At 45.7% G+C, this 23,129-nt stretch overlaps 1 long non-coding RNA gene across 1 annotated transcript; it reads left to right on the plus strand.

The window, feature by feature from the left end:
* The first annotated feature begins 4,020 nt into the window (after positions 1–4,020).
* LOC310664754 lies at positions 4,021–20,898 on the plus strand. Its single transcript, XR_014505050.1, has 3 exons — positions 4,021–4,478; positions 18,516–18,582; positions 20,865–20,898. It is a non-coding gene; the product is annotated as an uncharacterized lncRNA (long non-coding RNA).
* Positions 20,899–23,129: the final 2,231 nt, after the last annotated feature.

Below are 23,129 nucleotides of genomic sequence, written 5' to 3' on the forward strand. Positions count from 1 at the left end.
AAGCAGGGCTGGTGTGAAAGAGGAGAGATGGAGAAGGAAGTGCAGAAGAGGGTCCTCATCTCTCTTGAGAGCCAGTGTGGTGTAGTGGTTAAGAGAGGTAGTCACGTAATCTGGGTAACTGGGTTCGCGTCTCTGCTCCTCCACATGCAGCTGCTGGGTGACCTTGGGCCAGTCACACTTCTTTGAAGTCTCTCAGCCCCACTCACCTCACAGAGTGTTTGTTGTGGGGGAGGAAGGGAAAGGAGAATGTTAGCCGCTTTGAGACTCCTTAAAGGGAGTGAAAGGCGGGATATCAAATCCAAACTCTTCTTCTTCTTCTTCTCTCCAGAATGGCAGCTGCGAACAATGAGACTCGGAGATTTCCAAACTGTTCATTTAGCAGCCCTGGTCTAAAAATGCTGATGGGTCTTTTTTGATAAGTGCCAGGCAGGCAACAAGCAATCTCTCTTCCCCGTTTTGTTACTAGCTGTGTAGCACTGCCCTCTGCTGTTTGGAAGGAGTCACATCAGTATGTGGGATGCAGGAAAGATTTTATCTGCAGGTTGGGTGGGTGAGCGACACTAGAAAGCAGAAAGCTGCCTTATAGTGAGTCAGACTAGCTCAGCATTGTCTGCACTGACTGGCAGCAGCTCTGCAGGGTTTTAGGCAGGATTTCATCCCTACCTGGAGATGCTGAGAACCAACCTGGAATCTTCTGCATGCAAAGGAGATGCTTCATCATCGAGCCTTTCCTGGGATGAAAGAGAGAAGCAAAGGGAAGCACACTGGGACCAGCCTTGCTTTTTGTTCCTCTGTCAAAATGAGGATGGGAAACACCTGGCTTGACAATCATACATGTGGAAAGGATCTAGGAGTCTTACAAGACCACAAACTTCACATGAGTCAATAGTGTGATGCAGCAGCAAAAAAGGGCTAATGCTATTCTAGGCTGCATCCTTGATCTGTGTCCCGATCAAGGGAAGTTATGCTCTTGTTCTATTCTGTCTTGGTCAAACCACACCTGGAATACTGTGTTCAGTTCTGGGAACCACAGTTTAAGAAGGACGTGAGAGGGAATATGAAAGCCATCTTCAAATATCTAAAGGGCTCTTACATGGAAGATAGAGCATGCTTGTTTTTTCCTGCTCCAGAGGGTAAGACCTGAACCAATGGATTCAAATTACGGGATGGGGGGGGGGCAGATTCTCTCTAAACTTTAGGAAGACCTTTCTGAAGGAAGAGCTGTCTGACAGTGGAACAAACTACCTTGGAAGATGGCTTTAAAAGAGAGGTTGGCTGGCCATCTGTCAGGGATTATTTAGCTGTGATTCCTGCATTGCGGAGGGAGGGGGGGTTGGACTAGATGGCTCCTGAGGGTCTTCCAGCAGTACCATTCTAGGATTCTGTGGTTTAACAAAGTTCACAGAATTAGTTCAAAAATCTCTGAACTTCCCCTGAAAGTGTTTCCCTTAACTGCTGAGTGAACTGAATATGAATTAAGTGCACTTCGGGATAGAACATTAAACAATTTCTTGTTTGTCTTAAAGTTCATTCTCTTACATCTGTGTGTTTACTCTTCAGATTCCTTGGGCCTTAAAGTTTAAAGATCATAATTGTTGAGGAAAATAAAGTAAACCATTCACATTCCACTGTGTGTGTGTGTGTGTGTGTGTGAGAGAGAGAGAGAGAGAGAGAGAGAGAGAGAGAGAGAGAGATTGTGTTTTCTTAGTCTTATGTATCTTTTGTATGTTAGCACATCAGCTTGTAACACTCAGGATGCTAAGGGGGGGAAATCACTGAGGATCAGTTGGATGATTTGAATCAAACAGTGAACCAAACCAGTTTGCTTGGTGGCAGGATGGATGTGAACTGGAATTAGTTCCTTTTTAAGATGAGCTTTCCAAGCTTTGCCTGTCACTCAACTTCTGGTTCCTGACTTGCTCTATCACTTCAAGCTACTATGGCACCCTGTGTGACCCTAAAATTTGCCCTTCTCCCCAACCTTGCTTGGGAAGGAGGCATGAGGTGTCTGATAAGGTCCTAGAGTCCTCCTGCCTCCTTCCCAAAGCTAGAAAAGTGCTAACTAGGCTTTGGGAAGAAGACAGGAGGACTCTAGGACCCTGTCAGCACCTCTCTCGCACAACCCTAAATCTGCCCCTGCTGCCAAGGAAATATATGTGTACTAAGTTTAATTCCCACAATACTTTACCAGTTGGAAGGCAGAATGTCCTGCTTGCGGGTTTCCCCACAGGAATCTGTCTGGCCACTGTGAGAACAGGATGTTGGACTTCCATAGCCCTTGGTCTGATCCTGCAGGCTCTTGTTATGCTCTTATGTTGTAAACTCCTAACTGTGGCCATCAGAGGGCACTTTAAGACTGCATCTGCTGCAGGCCATGACAATCCCCACTTTCCCTCATAGCTTCCTAGATCAAAATAAAATTTCATTACTGCTTACATCAGCCTTTCCTCAACTTGGGCCAGATTACATCCCCCATGATCTCTTGATAACTGGCTGTGCCAACTGGGGCTGATGGGAATTAAGAATCCGACCTATATAAGAAGGCCGACCTATATGATCATTTTATTGCCAGATGAAATACAAGCGGGTCTAAATGCTCCTGATTCCGTCTGGGACTTCCGGGATATCTTTTTTGCCCATGTCAGCCTATCCTAATTTGGGAAGGTGGGAAGGAGACATTGGGCACAGTCTGATAAACTTGACGTACCAAACTTTCACATTAAAATGGCTGGATAACGCCTGTTGTGGTGGTGGAAAATGTCACAGAAATAAGAGGGTGTCTCGGGAAGGCACTGGTGAGAGGCCCCTCCAACCGGGCCTGCCCCAAACTGAAGTGAACTGCGGGCATTTTTTTACCTCACAATAACCGAGTGTGCCAGTGGTTAGTCACTGTCCTGTCCCGGCACCCGGAAGGCTTTGGAGTGATGAAACCCCCCTCCAGGGAAGCTGGACAGATCAGGAGCCACCTGGGAAGTAGCTGGCGAGTTTTATAAAATGCAGCAAATTTGGCCACTTTGAACATTCATAGGGTTGGACATGGCCGCCGGCCGCCGGAAACAGTGCTAGCTCAACAACTTTTCCATCCGGATTTTCACTTTTTGAAATAGGGCAACTCTAACTCAGCAGCCATTGCAGACGAAGGTCCTGTGGGATGTGAAACACAAGTAGCAGTCAAGTACAACATTCCTTGTTTGCCTAGAGTGGATGTGCAAAGGGGATGTTTGTTCCAGCCAGTCAAAAACATCCTGTTTCCTCCTGAGCCGGGACATACTTCCTCTTGCATGTGACTAGAGGTGGACGTGACATTACCTGTCCAGGTAACAAAAAGGACAAGGCATGCAGTCATCTCTTTCTTTCTTCTCTTCTTCTCTTTGAGTTCCTTTCGTCGTGTGAGCTGCAGCGACTGCTAGTCTGCAGTCACTGGGATTATCCCCTCATATGAGGTAGATCCACATGTATATATCTTTGTAACAAAGTCTGCCTTCAGGGATCCAACTGTGAACTGATGCTGTGAGAAAACTACTTTTATATATCTTAAATAAGATTGTGTTGTGTTTATCCTTTTAAGAGGGAAATACAGTCATACCTCGGGTTGAATATGCTTCATGTTGAGCGTGTTCGAGTTGCACTCCACGTCAACCCGAAAGTAACAGAGCACGTTACTTCCAGGTTTCACTGCTCGCGCATGCACAGGCGCTCAAAATGACATCATGCGCATGCGCAGAAGCGGCGAAAAGCGACGTGCACTTGCGCAGACGTGCCATCGCTAGTTACGTTTGCTTCTGGATGCAAACGGGGCTCCGGAACGGATCCCGTTCGCATCCTGAGGTACCACTGTAAAGGGATCTTACCAGGAATCTATATTGAGAAGCTTAAACAAGCTTGGAACCAGCTACCCGTTGTGCGTTTAAAAGGGAAATGTTAAAACTCTGCTAAGTTATAGAACTTGCTAGCGCAAGTTAAGAAGGATATTGATAAACAATATATCCACTTCTACCTCCCTGAACATTCCCACAGGTCCCACGTTTGCCTCTGCTCCAGCTTCCGGCCAAGCTTTCATTCCCTCCACCCCCTTCTCTACGTCTTCCCATCCCAACTGCCTCTGCGAGGAAAGTGCCAGGCCACCCATGGGGGGCAGAGACCCCTTGACAGCAGCTGGGTGCTCTGGGGTCGCAGCTGAACCCCGCTGGCCCACTGGGTCCACCTCCTCAGCCTGGGCTCAACACGGAGATGGAGCTTTTGAGCAGCTTCGCCATGGCAACCAGAAGGGTTGGGCAAGAAAGACACGCCAGAGGTTTAGTCCATGCTTTACTGGAGATGAATGAGCCCCAGGCCTGTCACTGCGTCAAAGGCGGGCTGTTTAATTCTGCTCCTGGTGACAGGAAGAAAGGGATCTCGAAAGGAACTGCTGTAGGCATCATGGTCCCTCTGAAGGCACCTGAAAGTCCCAGGTTTCTTCTGGAGGTGGGAAGAACAGGGTACTGGATTAGACAGGCCCTTGGCAGCTGCTTCTTATGCTCCTATCCTTTCACTCGCTCTCCTAGTACATAAAATCTCTGTTGTTTTTTCAGTACCTACCCAAACTTCCCTCTTTCTTCAGCAAGACTTTTTAAGTGGAGATCTTTATCCCAGTCTGCATCTGTATTGAAGCTATTTTTAACAGTTCTTATAGATGGAATTGTATCATTTGTATCATATTTTTTTTAATAGTCTCACTTTAAATTGCTTTTACACTTTTTGTTGTTGTTTTTCTTTTATGGTTGTAACCGTGTTCTTTGTTTTATCATGTAAGCCATACTGGGACTTTATGGAAAATGCCAAGGAAGACATCTAATTCATTAAATAAATATTCATTTATCTGGGGTAAATATATAGTAACAACAATTGAACCATTTGCTGCCTCCCTTATGGCTAGTAGCCATGGATAACTTTATCCTTCATGAAATTGTCCATTGTCTTCTTCTTCTTCTTCTTCTTCTTCTATCATTATTCATTTCATTATATTTTTTGCAAACAAAATTCAAAGTGGTTTACAAAACATTAAAACATCAGCTAATACAAGCCAGAAAATAAAACTTTACTGAAGAAATCAAAGTATATATTCAAAGCAATGTAATTAACAGGAAACTAAAATATTATCTTAAAGATTGCAAAATAAAACATTATAAAACAGGTTAACTACAGAACGCACATGTAACACAGCAAAGTTAACTGCCCCCCTATCACAAACTCTTAAAAAGGGAGTACAGTGGTGCCTCGCAAGACCAAATTAATTTGTTCTGCGAGTTTTTTCGTCTTGTGAATTTTTCGTCTTGCGAAGCACCACTGTGCATTGACGGTTTCCCATAGGAATGCATTGACGGTTTTAAGAAAAAGGCGCAAGACGTTTTCGTCTTGCGAAGCAAGCCCATAGGGAAATTCGTCTTGCGAAGCAACTCAAAAAACAAAAAACTCTTTCATCTTGCGAGTTTTTCGTCTTGCGAGGCATTCGTCTTGCGAGGTACCACTGTACGACTAAAAGAAGTCAAATATAAAATGCACATTTCAAACAGCATAATTAACAAAAGAATAATCTGCTCCAAATCTTCCCACATTCAACTTCATTGAATGTCCATGAGTTCTAGTTAAATGAAAGAGGGAAACTTTTCTTTATCCCCTTTCCCCATGCCATACATAATTTTTTAAACTTCTGTCATGTCGCCTCTTACTCAGCTTTTTGTTAAAGTTAAAAGTCCCAAAAGCTGCAAACTTTATTCACAGGGGAGTCAGTCCATCCTAGTTATCATTTTGGTTGTCCATTTCTGAACCTTTTCCAACTCTACAATATCCTTTTTGAGATGAGGCGACCAGAACGATACACAGCATTCAAAATGCAGTCACACCATAGATTTGTAGAGCAGCATTGGGATATTGAGTTGGAATAACATAGGAAATGGCCTTATACTGAGTCAGACTATTGGTCCACCTAGCTCAGTGTCGTCTACACTGACCAGCAACACCTCCAGAGGGGTGATTGCAAAGTTTATTTCAGTAATGTGGATCAGGAAGCAACACCACATATCAGAAGGCTACTGGTCGCCCCCCTTCAATAGCAAAACAGAAAGTAAAAAAGACACCAACTACCCAAGAATGGTGCGACAATATTTGGAAAACATTAACTACGGAGACAATCTCATGTCAGTTAAAGGCTCCAGCTAATCCCAGATTAATTTAAAGGCTAGAGCAAATCAATTGAAATCTCTGCTTCCTTATTTAATGATTATTTTATAATGAAATGATGACTAGTTCTAAATGTAATGGACATGGCTAATTGGAAATACATAAAGCCACTTGAATACTCTTCAATAGTACATTAATCAGCAGAAGATACATATCTATCTATATCTTTTATTGATTATATCTGTTTAACTTTTTTTACATACATGTGCGCCCAGCCAGAACTTTTGTTATACCTCCTACTAGTCCTATCTCTGTTTATTTCTTTCCTTGAAGCTTGTTTGTTAATTTTAGGCTGTGATCTTATACATACTCACTTCGGAGTAAGTCCCATTGAACTCAATGCAGCTTCCTTCTGAGTAGGAACATATAGGACTACACTGTTATTTATTTACTTCATTCTTCTAAATAGCATCCTATGTCAGAAGAACGACCTAGTAAAAAGTGGGGGGGGGGGACTAAATAGTTTGGTTTTTAATTAAATGCACAATATCTATTATTGTTGTTGGGTTTTGTTTTGTTTTTAAAGTTCTGCATCTTTTAAATGGATCAGACTCCAAGGCAAATCTAGTATATGGCTGTATTGATTTTATTTTTTGAAAACTCTGGGACGATCTGTTTAGGAGGAAAATAGAAGACACTTAACTGGCACAATCAACTCTAAAATATTATACAAACCTGCTTAGTATTTGACTTCATAATTTACATTTCATGTGCATGGAATGTTTTTGAGGGGTATGTGAGAATTGTTTGTTTTAAGCACTTTTAGAAACTGGAATATAAAGTGTGTGTGTGTGTGTGTGTGTGTGTGAATTTAGCTTGGCTGGCAGGCTGCCAATTCTGACTCTTCTTCTTTCTCTCCTCTGATTGCTGCCTAATTTTAAGGTGTCATGATCAGGCCAACTCTCCCATCAGCTGCTCCTATTTGAGTACACCTTTCCAAATGTGATGTTTTCCCAAGTCTTTTTCCTGATAGTCACAGTGAAGTATTAATTAAAGGGGAAGTATGCCAAGGCAGGGAGTCAAAAGTTCAGCTGCCAGGTTCCCCCGCCCAGGCAATTGAACAAGAGGAAATAGAGAGGCAAAAAAAAAAAAAAAAAAAAAATCCCAGCCAAATGACCACATAGCTCAGCTCATTAAGTGACCGGGAACCTGCCAAAGCGTGGCCATTAATTCCACCCAATTGATTGCTGCTTCCCATTCTGCAGAGTCCGGCCCAGAAAGTACGGGTCCCATCCCTTCTCTCGGGAAATATTTATTTAAACCCAGCCCTGCGCGAACAGCCGTTTGTGAACGCCATTTAGAGACAAGCTATGGGTTCCAAACGACCCAACACCATTTAGATGCGGTCACTGTAAGAGAGGGAGAGAGAGTGTGTCCGTGTGCTTTTTAAAGAGTGAATAGCAGATGGGGGAGGCAGAACTGGAACTAGACCTGGGGAGTAGGAGGATTTAAACCATGGGTAGGCAAACTAAGGCCCGGGGGCTGGATCAGGCCCAATCGCCTTCCAAATCCAGCCCACGGGCGGTCCAGGAATCAGCATGTTTTTACATGAGTAGAATGTGTGCTTTTATTTAAAATGCATCTCTGGGTCATTTGTGGGGCATAGGAATTCGTTCATTTCCCCCCCAAAATATAGTCCGGCCCCCCACAAGGTCTGAGGGTCAGTGGACTGACCCCCTGCTGAAAAAGTTTGCTGACCCTTGATTTAAACTCTCTGTACCCTGCTGTGGTCCAGATCTGGATCAAGCCTTCTCTTGTAGTGGTTAAGAGTGGTAGATTCGTAATCTGGTGAACCAGGTTTGCGTCTCCGCTCCTCCACATGCAGCTGCTGGGTGACCTTGGGCTAGTCACACTTCTGTGAAGTCTCTCAGCCCCACTCACCTCACAGAGTGTTTGTTGTGGGGGAGGAAGGGAAAGGAGAATGTTAGCCGCTTTGAGACTCCTTCGGGTAGTGATAAAGCGGGATATCAAATCCAAACTCTTCTTCTTGCACCTGCTCTTTGCATTGTGAGGAACCCTCCCAAAGGCTCCAGTAGGACTTGAATGTGGGTAGAGGATTGAGGAAAAGCAGGTCCAGGAAGCCGCATATGGTCCATCAGTGGCTTCTCTGTTAGGTTCTCAGGAATGTCCCTAAACCCTGCTCTTCATGCTACTCCCCCCTTGAGTGTTTCCCCCCAGCTGGAATGTGTCTTTCATCTGTGATAATGGCTCTCACTTTTGCATGCTTGGAATAGGAATGAGGTTGACATCTTTTTTCGGGGTACTTTTGGTGGCAGTTAAAGACTCATTGGCTCACTGCTAGCACCCGTCTTGTGTGCCTCTTTTATGATGATGTTTTACTAGTGATTTTGATTCTGTTGAATTTTCAAAGGCTTTTATATTGTGACCCATGACTCCTCTCCCCCCCCCCCAAAAAAAACCACCCTCAGACCAATGAGGACTCTGCATGCCCCATGGCTACAGAGTATGTGTTGGGGGAAGTGGAACCAGACAACTAGGGGGAGGGAATGGAATGGAGTATCCTGAAATAAGGCATGGTTGCCTGGGTCACTGAACAGGGACACTTCACACTGCAGCAAAATAGGAACATAGGAAGCTACCTTTTGTTGCGTCAGTCCATTGGTCTATCTACATCAGTATTGGCTACACAGACTGGCAGCAGCTCTCCGGAGTTTCAGACAGGGAGTTTCTCCCAGCCCTACCTGGAGATGCCAGGGATTGAACCTGGGATCTTCTGCATGCAAGGCAGTAGCTGCTCAGCCACTGAACTACACCATAAGAACACAAAAAGAGCCCTGCTGGTTGACCAGATGTCTTTGGAAATCCTAAAAGCAGAACCTGAGTGCAATGACACACTAACCTCTTGTGAATCACAGCAACTTCACCAAAAGATTACAGGTCTCAGTGTTGTTCTAGTCCAGGGGTCAGGAAACTTTTTCAGCAGGGGGCTGGTCCACTGTCCCTCAGACCTTGTGGGGGGCCGGACTATATTTTAAAGGGGGGGAAATGAATGAATTCCTATGCCCCACAAATAACCCAGAGATGCATTTTAAATAAAAGGACACATTCTACTCATTTAAAAACACGCTGATTCCCAGACCGTCCGTGGGCCGGATTTACAAGGCGATTGGGCCTGATCCAGCCCCTGGGCCTTAGTTTGCCTACCCATGTTCTAGTCATAAGTTTGTAGGAGAAGCGTTGTTTTCTCCTCACCCCAAGTGCCTAGCAAGTGGCTATTTTATCAACCCACATTTGCAAGAGAGAGAGAGGCTACTGCTCCTTTCAGGCTCACCCCTCCCAGAAGCTGTGCAGATTGAGAAAGGACCATATTCCATCTCCCTAGCAATAAATGCCCTTCTGTGCCCAGTCAAAGTGAGACGGCGTTTAATTGAATTAAGATTCCAGCAGGAAAGGCAAGATGCCAGGAGCCTCCAGTTTTGCTGCCTCCTCTTCTCTCCTCCCTGGCCCTCCCCCCCTCCCCACTTTCCTAATTTCTGGGCTAACCTAACCTAGAACTGTCATCTCCATCCCTCGCTGCTTACTTCACTCCTCAGCAATGTGGAAGCGTTCAAAGAGGAAGATGTGTTGGCTGGGATGGAGATGGGGGCGGGAGGGTTGGGGGTGGTGGGAGGGGGGTGAGAGCGTGTTTTCCCAGGCTCGTTGAGATTCATAAATTTAACTCGGGGTGCGGGGTGGAAGTAAGGGAACAAAGAGAAGAAAGCAGCGAGAAAGGCTGGCTTGCTGGGAGGAACGGCGCAACAGCTCCGAAACGGTTAAACCAAGGCAGCCGCCCAGCACCGTAGGGGCAAAGATGCCCATGTTTCGGAAGCTTTTGACAGGAGAGCCGCTGGCTGGCATCCAGGGCTTCAGGGGTATACAAAAGGGGCTGAGGCTTTGCTGCCAAACACAGCTCTTGTCTATAGCCGTTCTCCAAAGAGTTGTGTGCCATAACAAGGCCAATTTTAAGAAGCTGGGACTGCAGTTTTAGGGGTGCAGGAAGCTGCCATCTACCAAGTCCGTATGGTGGCTGGTCCGTATATAAGAACAGTTTTAAGAACATAAGCAGAGGCCTCCTGGATCAGGCCAGGGGCCCATCTAGTGCAGCAACCTGTTCTCACAGTAGCCCATCAGATGCCGCAAGGGGAAGGATGCAACCAGGCCCAGAATGCAACAGCAACACTTGTAATTCCGGTCCAGTGGTATTCAGAGGTGTTCTGCCTCTGACAGTAGAGGGAAAGCACAGCTAGCAGCCTCATCCTCCATGAATCCTCTTTTGAAGTCACCTAAACTGGTGACCATCACTAAATCATGTGGGAGCAGATTCTATGTAAGTTGCATGAAAAGGTACCGTATTTTTCGTTCTATAAGATGCACCAGACCATAAGACGCACCTAGTTTTTGGAGGACGAAAACAAGAAAAAAAATATTCTGGATCCCAGAAGCCACAACAGCAAGAGCGATTGCTGCGCAGCGAAAGCAGCAATCCCTCTTGCTGTTCTAGCTTCTGGGATAGCTGCACAGCCTGCATTCACTCCATAAGACGCACACACATTTCCCCTTACTTTTTAGGAGGGAAAAAGTGAGTCTTATAGAGCAAAAAATACGGTACTTTTCTTTATCTTCCCTGAACCTTCCATTGGATGGCCTTGAGTTTCAGTACTTGGGGGACGGGGCCTTCTCCCTATCCACTTTCCAGCGGTTCTCAACCTGTGGGTCCCCAGATGTTGTTGGACTACAACTCCCACCATCCCTGAGCTCTGGCCTTGCTAGCTAGGGGTGATGGGAGTTGTAGTTCAACAACATCTGGGGACCCACAGGTTGAGAAAGGCTGCTCTAGACCATATATAATTTTATACACCTCTACCATGTCTCCACCTTGAGCCATATCTGTCTAAACTACAAGGAGACAAGAAGAAGTAAAGGTACAGGGATAGTCTGGGCATGTGGGTGTCCCTCACTCAATCTGTCTTAAACACCATGCAAACCCCTCTTCTGCAGAGAGAGACCTACAAGGCCAGGTTGGTTCCTAGGAAACATCTATTACAGGACAGACCAAGGAGAGAAAACTGTTGAATTGTAGCCCATGCTAGCCCTACTCAAGAGAAGACCCCTTGAAATTAACAGCCTTGACTAACTCAGCAGGGCCCATATTACGCTCTTAAAGGTAAAGGGACCCCTAACTCAGGTCCACTCATTTCAATGGGTCTACTCTGAGTAGTAGAACGTAGTTGGCTACATTATCACACGTGAAACGTACAAGAGAGAAGTCACCTGTATTCTTGGCATACCAGAAAATTGTCTTAATGTTTTGTAAGCAAAGCGGGATAGCATTATAGAACGTAGCACTCTGTAGCTCTTTCTTTTTGCTGGTCACCAGACTGAATGCTTCCCTATCTCTCCTATCAACAAATCTTCCTTTTCCCCTTCTCTGCTCCCCCCCCCTTTCTGCAAAATGCACCCCCCCCTCCATCTTAATCACAAATGCCCAGCTCTCTTCTCCCATTCAATATGCACCCCCTGCTGCGTCCTTTAGAACCCGGGGAAAGGATAACTTCAGCAACAGCTGCTGGCTCAAACTTCCCTTGGCAATCACATCCTCCTCCTCACCATGACTATTTCCCTGCCCCCAGCCCAAAGAAGTCCCCCTCCCCCTCCCAATAGAAGAGAGTCTATATACTCCCTGCAAAAGCCCATGCTGAAAAAGCCCTGAAAAAGCCCGTGGCATGCATTTCCGTTGTCTCAAGCCCAGCTCAACGTATGCATGAAGTCGTGTCCTCAGTTGCTGTGCATCTCTCACACACAGGGAAGTATAGAGAGGGGAAATGCAAACAGTGGCGCCAAAAGACCATGAAATGCAAGAGGTGAAAGACAAGCACAGTGACAGCGGCGGTACTAAATGGCCTTTGCTGGCTGCTCCCTCTCTCATCATAATTCTAGAACTCAGGGACACCCAATGAAGATCAGGACAAACAAAAGAAAGGACTTCATCACACAGCCTGAAGTTAAACTATGGAATTAGTTCCCACAAGAGGCAGTGAGGGCCAGCATCTTGGGTGGCTTCAAAAAAGAGGATTAGGCATATTCAGGCAGGATAAGCCTTTCAGTGGCCACTAACAATGATGGCCACATCCACTGCTGGAGGCAGCATGCATCTGAATACCAGCTGCTTGAAGCCACTGTGAGAACAGCATGTGGACTAGGAACATAGGAAGCTGCCTTATACTGAGTCAGACCACTGATCCATCTAGCTCAGCATTGTCTACACTGATAGGCGGTGGGTCTCCAGGATTCAAGGCAGGAGTCTCTCCCAGCCCTACCAGGAGATGAACCTGAGACCTGCTGCGTGCAAATCAGATGCTCAGCCCCTGACCTATGGTTGTTATGAAGCTTTGGCCTGAGCCAGCAGGGCCCATATTATGCTCTTAAAGGTAAAGGGACCCCTGACCATTAGGTCCAGTAGCAGACAACTCTGGGGTTGCGGCGCTCATCTCGCTTTATTGGCCGAGGGAGCCGGTGTACAGGTTCCGGGTCATGTGGCCAGCATGACTAAGCTGCTTCTGGTGAACCAGAGCAGCGCACGGAAACGCCGTTTACCTTCCCGTCGGAGCGGTACCTATTTATCTACTTGCACTTTGACGTGCTTTCAAACTGCTAGGTTGGCAGGAGCAGGGGCCGAGCAACGGGAGCTCACCCCGTCACGGGGAATCGAACCGCCGACCTTCTGATCAGCAAGTCCTAGGCTCTGTGGTTTAACCCACAGCACCACCCGCGTCCATTATGCTCTTAGGTTCTCTCTAATAGCAAACGCAAGAGGTGGAAAAAATGAAGCCCAAACAGGACTGCTGAGAGGTGTAAGTGTGCTTTGCAAAAGTTTGAAGTTTTTTTTTTTTAAAAAAGAACATGAACACCAATGAAATACTGAGAAGAGGACTTGGGAAGAATATAAATTCTGTTTAATTTGCCTTCCCCTTCCCGATTAGGTAAAAAAGATAAGGTAAAGGACCCCTGGATGGTGAAGTCTAGTCAAAGGCGACTATGGGGTGCAGTGCTTATCTTGCTTTCAGGCCGAGAGAGATGGCACTTGTCCACAGACAGCTTTCCGGGTCATGTGACCCGCATAACTAAAGCACTTCTGGTGCAACGGAACACTGTGAAGGAAACCAGAGCACACTTTCCCGCCACAGCGGTACCTATTTATCTACTTGCACTGGCGTGCTTTTGAACTGCTAGGTTGGCAGGAGCTGGGACAGAGCAACGGGAGCTTACCCCGTCGCGGGGATTCGAACCGTCGACCTTCAGATCAGCAAGCCCAAGAGGCTCAGTGGTTTAGACCACAGTGCCACCAACATCCCAATTATATTACACTAGAAACAGTGACAAGAAACCTCTAAGTCAGGTGGCCAAATGTGTCCTACTTTACAGCAGGCAGACCTCTGCCTGAAGGGCAGTCAGGGGACAGTCCTCTATTTGAAGGCATCCCCACTTTGAAAGGCTGCCTGGTCAAAGCCTGAGTTAAAGAACTTGGACAGCAGGCACACAGGATTTGTCCCTCTTCTCTTTAAATTCAAGTCATCCTTCTGAAATTTGCATCTATAGATGTAAAGTAGTTATTCACGTTTTAATGCATGGCTATATCCCCTGCCTGTTCTTTTTTTTTGGTGATGTGTACATTTATATTTATTGTTATTATAAAATTTATCACCCGGCCCTTCCCCAGCAGGTGCTAAGGCATTTACAACAATATAAGATTCAAAATTAAAAACATTTAAAACTGGTTACAGTCACAGGAATAGGGTGTGCCCTGAAAACACACATTTCAGGTGTCAAAGGTCAGGATAAAGAGGCCACATGGTCTAACGCCTGCATGACTCCAGACTGAACAATCTCAAATATTAGAAGTAATATTTCATATCAGATTAGGCACGGGAGACAGTACAGTGCAGCAGTAAGAGGGCCAGACAAATCCCTGGGAGACTGGGATTCAAATCCCTACTTGGCCAGTCACAGTCTCAACCTAGCCTACCTCACAGGGTTGTTGTGAAGTTTAAACAGCATGAAGGAGGAAAACACTGCAGGCCACCTGGGAGGAAAGGTGAGATAGAAATGTAATGTAATAAAACAAATAAATTCACAGAGCAATCATTTACCATTTCAGTTACCGTATTTTTTGCTCTATAAGACGCACCAGACCACAAGACGCACCTAGTTTTTGGAGGAGGAAAACAAGAAAAAAAATATTCTGAATCTCAGAAGCCAGAACAGCAAGAGGGATCGCTGCACAGTGAAAGCAGCAATCCCTCTTGCTGTTGTGGCTTCTGTGATAACTGCGCAGCCTGCATTCGCTCCATAAGATGCACACAGATTTCCCCTTACTTTTTAGGAGGGGAAAAGTGAGTCTTATAGAGCAAAAATTATGGTAACTGAACAGAATTGTAACATATGCTATGATATGGGGTGTCTTGCTGGGAGGGATAAAGGCAATGCATTTCCAAGAAAGGGAACAAAAATCTGCATAAAATTTGTATACGGTAATTCCAAGGTGTAGATGCTAATTTAGAAGTGCTATAATTTGAACAGAAATGCAATGGGAAGGACTTTGGCCAGGTGACTTGCGTGATAGGTAACAATGGGCAATGTTAAAGCCCCAACCCACTCTCCTTTCTTGGGATTCTTCCTCTCTGAAATATAGAGGATTCCTTCAAATAAAGGACTTTCCTGGATAACGTAGGACACATACGGACAGAGCTTCCCTTCTAAATTTCCTGCTGGGCGGCAAGGCAAGGGTTAACACAGCCCAGTTCTCAAGAGGTGGTGTTGTTGACAGCTGTGATGAATGAGGCATGAATCCACCTCTGGCTGGACTGAGAGGCAGGATGGGGGTGTGCGGAGGAGAGAAAATTACCATTATCCACACCCCATGCTCCACTTTTCTCAGCAGGAAGATCTTTCTTCTCTGTTTTGGCACTGGGAGACTGTCTCAGGGCACGAACTCCAGGTCACTTCACAGGGGGGAATTGCTCCTTCCTTACACCCTTGAAACACCCTTGCTTGCTCACACCCAGGGTGGCAAAACAACCCCCCACCCACCCACTTCCCAGACTGGCTATTTCTAAGGCTGCATCATTAACTAGTGATTAACACCAGGAAAGGCCCACTTTAACTGGCAGAGTCCAAAGCAAAAGGTTTTCTGGGCTTTTTGTTTAGCGTAGACTTACTTGTCCTGATCAAGGATAAGCCATAGTGTGTACTGCTCTACTCTGCCTTAATCGGAACCCACCTGGAGTCCTGTGTCCAGTTGAAGAAGGATATTGGCAAGCGGCAACATGTGCAGAGGAGGGTGACCAAGATGATCGGGGGTCTGAAACCAAGCCTTATGAAGAATGGTTGAGGGAGTTGGGTGTGTTTAGCCTGGAGAAGAGAAGGCCAATTTTCACGTCTCTTTTGTAGGAAATGTATACAGTTGTACCTTGGAAGTCCAACAGAATCCATTCTGGAAGTCCGTTTGACTTCCAAAACATTCAGAAACCAAAGCACAGTTTCCGATTTGGACGTTCAGCTTCCAAAATAAGTTCACAAACCGGAACACACACTTCCGGGTTTGCGGCATTCGGGAGTCAAAACGTTCGACTTGCAAGGCGTTCGACTTCTGAGATACAACTGTACTTGTTTGTGTGTTCTGTCACATGGAAGATGGTGCAAGCTTGCTTTTTGCTGCTCCAGGGGCAGTGAGGCAATGGATTTGAATCTACAAGAGATGACCCTTCCAACTCTACGATTCTATGATTCTGCGAGTATTTATAGCATGCTTCATAGCTCCCAGAGGGCTATATTCTCCCTCCACTGTCGATGGCAGTACAGTCTCTGAATACCAGATGACGGCAATCACAGGTGGGGATAATGCTGTTGTGCTCAGGTCCTGCTTGTGGGATTCCCATTGGTCTATAGCTGGCCACTGTGAGAGTAGGATGTTGATTTCGATGGACCTTTGGCCTGATCTAGGCCTAGGCTCTTCTTACATTTCTGCATTCTTAGCCAGGGTGGAATCCACACACACATTAAAAAAACGCTGTGCCAATGCTTTTTTAAAAAAACTTTTTGAAAAATACATTGGAATTGCCATAGCTCACTCTCGTCATCTAGTGTCACCATTGTATATTGCACTATAATTAAAACATTTTATTTGCAGCTGTGTAGCTGAGTCCCCTGATTATTTGGTCCACACTTCCTGCTCTCATCACCAGTCTTCTCTTGTGCCAACCTAGGCAGGCAGCACCTCCTGCTGAGGACCTCTGAATCAGGAGACATATTAAAATGCTGTATATTGGGGAAAATATCCTTGCAAAACTGTGCATATTAGGCAAAACCGCATAGAATAATATTTATGGTGGGGGAAAGATGCACTTAAACATTAGTGAACTTTTATTAGGATAAGGTCTGGTTAACTACAACAACATTCCTCACCCCCTTTTTCTTTCTTTTTTGGTTGTTTTGTTTTCTACATAGGTACTAGTTTCTTCTTCTTTTTGTGTCTTACCTTACTCTGTGCACTTGTAATTATGTACTTTTTATTTTTCATTAAAGAATATAAAATAATAATAATAATAATAATAATAATAATAATAATAATAATACAAGAATAATAATAAACAAAAATTTGCTAACGGATGTGGAGATCCGAAGACTGGAAAAAATGAGAAACGGACTGAAAAGTTTTCCCCATTCCTATCCATTGCAGCCCAATCAATCAATATCCAGTCATGTTGGAGATGGTTCGTTCTGCCATGATCAGATTGAGGAGGCCTTTTAGAAGGAGTCTGGACAGCTGGAGACTTTGGGTTCACCAGCGAGGAAATGCAAAGGCTCCAGACAGCTGATGCTGAATGGGCCACCAAGTAACACCAAGGAAGGCAGCATCTGTTTGCAGGCCGGAGACAAGCAAGAAGGCCTCTTCTCCCCTCAGCGGAACGAAGTGCCTGCATGCCAAGAATATGGCGTGTGGATGGCTTTGTGGGGTATATATAATGCAGCATTCACAAGAGCCGGGGAGCAGATGTTTCTCTGTAGGTGAGAAGGTGGCCCAGCCTCTCATCCAGGGGAAAGCAATGCCCTCATTGTTTGAGCATTCCGCTCTCTAGGCTCTACAGATGTGTCTGATCTCATTCAGACCGGATGGAGAGCTCAAGGCGGAGGAGGCGCAGGCTCGAGGCAGGCCTGCGGCAAGCGTTTGGCACGTTGGGGTGTGAATGAGAAGGTGCGGAAAGATCCCCATCCCATTCTTGGACGGATGCTGGAGATTGACAAGCCACACACAAGCCATGCAGATCTTTCAATGCAGCGCTAGTGTGGTTTAGTGGTTAGAATGTCCGACCAGAACCTGGAGACAAGGGTTCGAATCCACACCTGGCTATGAAGCTCACTGGGCAATTGTGGGCCTCTCAGCCTAACTGACCTATGAGGAGGAAGAGAGCTCCTTTAAGAAAGGGATGGGATTACGGTAAAATGCAGGGCAAGTGTGCTGTGTCCTTCTTCTGATAGGAACTGGTTGAGAGGGGAATGGGGGGGTCAAGGAGGTTCAGTTGTGGGGGAGTGAGAAACGTCCCTATTTTCATCAGAGGAATGCTGGAGGGTATGCAAGCATGGAGACAGCAGGCTCAGCAGGCCCCCAGCTCACCTGGTCTCAGCCTTCCACACCATGGTCAGGCAAAGGAGATGGGGCTGAGAGTGAGTGACTGGCTCTAAGTGTGCTTCACAGCTGAGTGGGGATTTGAACCCTGGTCTCCCAGATCATAGTCCAGCACTCACACCCGGCTGGCTGGCTGTTTCTTATCTTTGCCCTCTAGCAATCTGATCCATCCTAATTTGGGTTGTGTGTGTGTTTCAGCTCACCACATACCTGTGAGCTGCACCCCCAGGCCTAGCAACAGTTGCCCATGTGGTGTGAGATTCCCCCTCTTCATCTTAACGAGGTGCAAAGGGTTGGAAGCCAATTAGGAACAGCTTGTCAACATCGTTAAGTAAGCTTTGCTATGCCGGAAACAAGCCAGGTCTGCTGGGCATTCCTGGAGTTTGAAAGGCGGCAGCATGCCAGGAATCAGCACTCAGGGGCTTGTAAATCTCCAAGAACCAACCCTAGAACAGACTGGCCTTCCTCTGCTGATGGCGAGGATGATGGAACATTTATTATGCAGTCCCAGCCACACTTACCCCTTCAGGTGCCTTTTTCATTTGTGAATTTATGCTCTTGATGGTAGTGGAGCAGTTATGCTCTCGCATTTTCAATACCGTTTGTTTTGCAGGTTTCAGGGCAGTCATACTCCGTCATTTCCAATTAGTGCATGTCCCCTAACTTCCTGCTGAATTTCCGTAAGTTTTTAATACTGTAATTATGTGTGTTTATTTGGGAAAGTGCTACCCAGGCTTTGGGAAGGAGGTGGGAGGACTCTAGGACCCTGTCACAGCCATCACACCTCCTTTGCAAAGCCCAGCGCCTTCTTACTTTGGGAAAGCAGTGCAGGGGCCACTAGGGGTGTCAAATGTTGCTGAGGGCTGCCAAAAAAAGAAAAAAAGGCGTTGAGGGCCGCATGTTGGACTGCCTCATCCAGACTGACTCCCCACTGATAACAATATACTATAACAATACACCACATCAGCTATAACAATAGACAACATCAGGCACTTTGCCAAGCAGGTGTGCTCCAGCTGTTTGGGGCTACAACTTCCAGCCAGCCCAGACAATGCTGGCTAGGGCAGGTAGAAGTTGTAGTCTAATACAATTGGTGGGGAATACCAGGCTGGTGAAGTGTCTGATACAGTATATATTTTCCAGAAGAGCAAGTGCCCTCCTGGCTTTTAAATCTGCACAGGCTACCACATATGAGCATATCGTAAGAGCTGGTTATTCAGCAGTGCTATGTAATCATGTAAGTGAAGAGAGCACCAAAGTCAAATCTGAGGAATCTCTTTGGCTTCCTTTCAGAAGTGGGTCACATGCCAGTTGTGGGTGGGACCAGAGAGAAAAGTGGGTGGAGCTATGGATTTTATTATTTTTATTATTTTAAAATACCCTGCTTTGCACCTCATCTGGGTCTCAAAGCAGCTCACCAAAAAGAGAGAAAAGAACGTACAATATACTTCTCTGAATTTTGCAGTACAGTCGTACCTTGGAAGTCGAATGGAATCTGTTCCGGAAGCCCGTTCGACTTCCAAAAGGTTTGAAAACCAAATCGCGCCTGCAGCCAATCAGAAGCTGTGGAAGCCCCGTCGGATGTTCGGGTTCCAAAAGAACGTCCGCAAACCGGAACAATCACTTGCAGGTTTTCAGCGTTCGGGAGCCAAAACAACTGAGTTCCAGGGCGTTCGACAACCAAGGTACAACTGTATAGTTCTTCAGTCATGGAATGTGTCCAAAACGGCATTTACCGCTGTAAAATGTCCCCATACAGTAATTTATTAGTGAAAACGACATACAGAAATGCATTATATTAGGGGAATTTTACCAAAATGTGTATACATGGAGAAATTTGCACTAAAATGCAAAACATTTTGAAACAAAACCTGTTGTGGAGAACTGAATTCAAGACCGGAAAAATGAAAAAGTGAGACTGACAGGATTCACGCACCCCAAATCCTGGTGTACCTTCTTCCCACCCCTGCCTTTTTAAAGGAGCAGAAAGAAACTGGGCCCCTTCCCAATCAGTTGGCAACCTTACGTTAAGCCAGCTGTCCAGGGGATTCAGACTCTGAAAGGCAAAATCTGTGGAACATGTAAATACTTTTTAAAGCACAATTATCCTGCCATTTGAAAGGCATCATACATTATTCCCACAAAGGGGTAGCAGAGCACATAACTGTGCAGATGTGGCAGGCCTGGCCCCAGGGCAGTGAAAGGAACTGGGGTTTTGGGGTGGGGGAGGGCAGTGTTTCATGCTGACATCCCTCCACCCCTTATGAAGATGGTGGGCTTTGATCTTAGGCAAGACTAACAGTCATTTATGATAACCAGCTGGGAGGAGGCTGCTATGATGGCCCCTCTCCTTGTGTTGCTTCCAACCCTGGGACCCCTGACTTTTGAACTCTGACCCCCCACCGTCTCAGTGCCCCACTGCAGGGAGCCTCCAGAGCTGAGATAATGAAGATCATGAAAGTGAATAGAACCAAGAGAAGAAATTATGCCACTGATGACCGGGAGGCTAAGAATGGACGAATATGCCAATTTCACTTTCTAATTCCCCCTCCCCCTCCCAACCTCCATTCTCCATATTTCTACATTGGCTTGAATATATGGGGGCTTGAGTGTGTGTTGTATCCCCTCGTGAAAACTCAACAGAGTTTTAGTGTGAATTTCTCCTACTATACACACTTTGTATGCAATTGTTCCTAATATAAAGACGTTTCTGCATGCGATAGTCCCTAAATACGTTCTGAATGTTATCTCCACCAATATAGGCATTATTAATGCACACTTCGTCCCAGTTTATGCATTTTTGCACACATTACTTGGCAGGAGAACTGCATTCCAAATCTGGAGAAGTGTGAATTTTGAAAGATAAGCGGGTTGAGTTCCACATATTATTTTGGAGAATGCAAATTAGGTAAGTTCCCTTTTAAACGCGAACTGAATAGAATATCTCCACTGTCCCTAACAGAAGATGGAACAGGATCTACCAGTAAATCTCTGAGGCTCCTAATGGATTCCACCCCATTTATGAATTCTGGATCCTGTGCAAGTTGAAGACATTTTGAAGTGCATACAGTGGTAACCTTGGGTTAAGTACTTAATTCATTCTGGAGGTCCGTACTTAACCTGAAACTGTTCTTAACCTGAAGCACCACTTTAGCTAATGGGGCCTCCTGCTGCTGCCACGCCACCGGAGCACAATTTCTGTCCTCATCCTGAAGCAAAGTTCTTAACCTGAAGCACTATTTCTGGGTTAGCGGAGTCTGTAACCTGAAGCGTATGTAACCTGAAGCGTATGTAACCCGAGGTACCACTGTACTTGCAATGCTGGATTACTAAATAGGCACCTGTGGGCGCCACGTCTTTTAGGGGCCTCACGACAATGGATCAAAATAATATTGTGTCATAAAACTGCTTAATTAAAATTGTTGGTTGGTAAAATAAAAAACGTATTAGGAGATGATTTGCAAGCCCCCCCCCCATGGAGATTTAGACTGCCTAGGGGCCTCTACGGGGCTTAATCTGAAACTGTATACTTGATTCTGACCAAACTAAGCCTACTAGAGCAAAATATACATCCATAGGCTTAGTTTGGTCAGAATTGAGCGTACACTTCTGGAATTAATGCTAATTTGTCCGGTGCTTCTTGCATTTTTATGTTTTATGTCTTTGCAACCAGGGCTGTCTCTGTCACTAGGCAGCATCTGGTCAGCCACTATGAAAACAGGATGCTGAACTAGATGGGCCACTGGTCTGATCCAGCAGCCAGGCTCTTCTTAATTGGAACTGTCTACTCTACCAGCTGTTTTTATGTGCAAGAGATATCACTTATTTCTATCCATTTACATCCTATCTTTCTTCCAGGTAGTGGACATGGTCCTCCGCCCTCCTTATTTAGCCTCACAACAAACCTGAGGAGGAGTTTAGGCAGAGGGATTGTGACTGGCGCAAGCCACACACACACACACATACCCATGCTTCATGGCCAAGTGGGGCACTGAACCCTGGTTTCCCAAGTCCAAGGTCAATATAACCCCACCTTGGGCTCTGCACAATGTTATATCGTCATATTGGGTATGTGTGTGTCTAGTTAAATATTCTGGGTTTGTGTGGGCATATTAAAAAAACATCTTAATACAAAATTATTTATAGTAAAGGAAGAAGTTGTGGCTGAGGCCTTGTGATGAAGATTGCTTGCCGTTTTTCAGAATTCACCAACACAACACTGCACTACTCCCCACCCCTTGCAAAAGATGGGAGACTGGTAGATGCCTTGCTCTGCTCTTATTTCAGCCTACCAGATTTATGAGCATTTGCGGAACAAAGGAGAGCAGGGGTCGGCTAGCCCTTTAATCTCCAGCGAACTGCCTAGAATCCCAGATCTTTCTCTTTCTCCCTCCTTTTGCAAACTTGCTGCTTCTCTCCTAATCACAATTCTGGCGGGAGCTGTGATTGATGGGGGCAGGACAATTGGGCCTCCCAACTTTGTGCCTCCTGCCCTCCACCCCCCCCCTCCTCTCTGCCGCCTTTTCGTTTATCTCCCCTCATTTTATGGTAATGAGCCCTGGCTGCTTTCCTGCTCGCAAGCAGTCTTGGATGCTTCCCCTCCAAAGGCATCCAAAGAACCGCACAAATATTACGGTGTTTTGTCCAGGGTGTGCAGTACGTGAAGGGTGAATAACTCCACCGCTTGTTCTTCTCTGCAAAGCACACCCGCCTTTCTCTGAGCACCTTGGTGACCCAGAGACCACCACGAACCTTCGACATCTCTCACTCTGGAAAAAAGAGAGAGAGCTGAATCTCTGTCTCTGGCAAAAAAAGGAGAAGAAGCCCAGATTCCTAGACATAGCCTGAACCCAAAACCAAACCCAGTGCCATGAGAAATAAAATAATTCAATAATGAAGATGCGTGAGAATTGCGTATGGCTCCATGATGCAAAACAGATGGCTCAGGTCTCTTTAAAACTACAAAACCTATGATGCAAAGAGACTGCCCAGGCCTCCTTAAAACCACAAAACCCATGATCCACAGTGAAACCTCTCAGTTTGGGTTCACATGCCCCTTGTTGCCTTTTGCCACCAAATGTACATTTCCATTCCAGAATGTGTTCCAACACTTTCGTGCCACATGCTCCATAGTCCTCCAACCTGCTCTTTTAGTACCAAATTCCCCACTTAAAAAAAAAAATTATCATGCATTTATATATTGAAATATTTCTTTTTGGTGTTGGTT

Source organism: Podarcis tiliguerta, assembly GCF_965153285.1.
Source record: "Podarcis tiliguerta genome assembly, chromosome: 14".
Taxonomy (NCBI): Eukaryota; Metazoa; Chordata; class Lepidosauria; order Squamata; family Lacertidae; genus Podarcis; species Podarcis tiliguerta.